Here is a 2655-nt window from a genome sequence, read left to right on the forward strand (position 1 = left end):
TATACACATCAATGCACACATATATACATATACATACACTCATGCTAAATATTAGAGGGGGCTCTCAGTAATAACAGTGTAGCAAAACGGTGTTGCCCCAACATGGCCAGGGCTCTGAGCTGATACTACAAAAGAAATATGGATAGAAATTATAGATACACAAACGTATAGATAAAAATATAAACATTTGGATATAAATAGACAGATATAAAAATACTCATACATACATACACACACACATACACACACACATGTACGTATATATATATATATATATATATATATATATATATATATATATATATATATATATATACATCCTCATATATACATGTATATCAATATATACACACACATATATATATATATATATATATATATATATATATATATATATACCACACAAATCATTTTATATAATTAATTAAATATATGAACATAATGTATATTAGATATTTATAGCAAAATATACATATTAATAAATATATACAATACAAAAATCATGTAACATATATGAAACAAATCAATTTCATATGACCATTGTATCTTTTAGTTATATCCACTTCATAAATATTAGTACTAGAGAGCAACCAGTCTAATCTTGGATATTTTTTTATGTCTCCGAGCTTTATATCCTCATTTGTACCTCTATCTATCTACCAACCAAAATTTGTGTATATTTATATATCTATGGATATCTTTAAATATCAAGATATAATTGACAAACACACGCATACAGACACAGATACACACACATATACATAGATAAAAAAATCTGAAATTTTTCCATATACTTAAAAGTAAAATGCAAGACAAGAATTTTTCATAAAGACAAGCGTAACGAGAACCATTAGCACAACTGTTTAGGTAAATATTTATTTTGCAGTAATGTATCTAAATGGTTGCTACCGCTAAAAAATATTTTCATTTAAAATTATAAAAAATGTAATATTGAAATGATGTATTAAGTTCTGTATATTTTAGTTATTATTGGCTCACTTTCACGAAGCCGCCATCGAATTCTGAAAGTAATTTGTCAATAATATAGTGAATTTAGAGATACATAGGTCTGTTGGTATATAATGTGTCTACATTCCAATATGTAAGGAATAAATTGTTCATCATAAATTCCCCAAAATTATATAGCAACATGGTTTCCTGGATAACATGATGAGCTGTGTTACTTTTAAGGATATTTTCTCTACACGCAGACAACGTCTAGTTCTGATAAGACTAATGTCTAGAGATTTACTTCTTCATAAACTACGCTCTATGTATATTTTGGCAAACATCCGTCCAAAAGAATGGTTCAAGTAAGCTCATTTTAATTCGAACATTGCACATCTACTATGGTACGCAACTATATGCAAGAGAATCCATACATAAAGCAAAACTCGCAAATCAGCACACATATATACCTATATATATATATATAGCAGTAATTTTCAGAATCCTATACATAGTTGCCCACCGCCATGTGTGCGCGTCCATATGGTATATATATATATATATATATATATATATATATACATATATATATATACACACGCAAACAAGCGCACAAACATGCACGCTCACACACACAAACACATACTCACACATATGTACATATAGTCCATGCACCACTTTTGTATCCTTTTCACTTAACAGTCAGTAATTCGCTAAATAAATAACGAATAAAAAGGAAAGTAACACACGAGCTACTCTCAATAACAAACCCATGCCACCACCGTTGATACAACTGTTGGAAATACCTTTTTTTTTTCACATGAAACGAAATATCTATTACCTTTGAAGTAGATATTATTTAAATTTCTAAATGAAACTGTTGTAAAGTAGACATATAACGAATTGTGCAGATGGAAATCGATAAGTGGTGAAGACTCAAAACTGTACTGAATCAAAGAATGCAAAACACATAAAACTCAATATGATTGAGATACTTTTCTCTGTTAAGCAACAGATTTTCGTTTATCAATTTCAATTGGTACAAATAGAAATATATTTAGTTATGTTTATTCTGTGAGAGATTAAATATGAACATGCATTTCTCTTTGAAAGTATCGTATTTCTTTATTGAATTCTCTAAATTGAAAGTAACTATTCCCAATTCGATGTTAATGGACCCTATTGAGTTAAACATCTGCTGGTTGCAATAGCACACCATATATATTCCGATATGATATAACTTTTGCTTTTTGGATCAGAAAATATAATGCCTTATCCCTCTTGCTTCACCGTTCTATTTTCGCTCTAGGTTATTAGGTTTTGCGTCTGTATCAATTTACTGTACCGTACACAATGATCCGCTGCCTACAGGAGGACTACTTTTCAAACATCAAAAATCCTAATGTAATTTACTTCTACACTACTGCGTGCATCGGAGATTTCGTATTTAAGAAAGCAAGCAGAAATCAATATCAATGTATGATTTTTATTCTATCGATTGTGCTTTTTAACATGTGTTAACCGAAAATACATTGTAATAAATATTTACATATTTGTTATCAAAATGTGATTAACGTTTTGTTACATATTTACAAAAATGTTTAAGAGTTCTCGACATAATTTTTAAAATGGAAATGCATTAAATTTATGTTTAGCCGTTTCGGATATTGATTTACTACAGACTACAAACTCAAAAACACACAATGT

General features: G+C 28.8%; 1 long non-coding RNA gene across 1 annotated transcript in view; it reads left to right on the plus strand.

The window, feature by feature from the left end:
* LOC128249172 (uncharacterized) overlaps positions 1-2434 on the plus strand; it is a 60930-nt gene extending 58496 nt beyond the window's left edge. The window contains exon 4 of the long non-coding RNA XR_008265268.1: positions 2258-2434. This is a non-coding gene — a long non-coding RNA (uncharacterized LOC128249172). The remainder of the gene's footprint in view (positions 1-2257) is intronic.
* Positions 2435-2655: the final 221 nt, after the last annotated feature.

Source organism: Octopus bimaculoides, chromosome 12, assembly GCF_001194135.2.
Source record: "Octopus bimaculoides isolate UCB-OBI-ISO-001 chromosome 12, ASM119413v2, whole genome shotgun sequence".
In the NCBI taxonomy this organism is placed as follows: domain Eukaryota; kingdom Metazoa; phylum Mollusca; class Cephalopoda; order Octopoda; family Octopodidae; genus Octopus; species Octopus bimaculoides.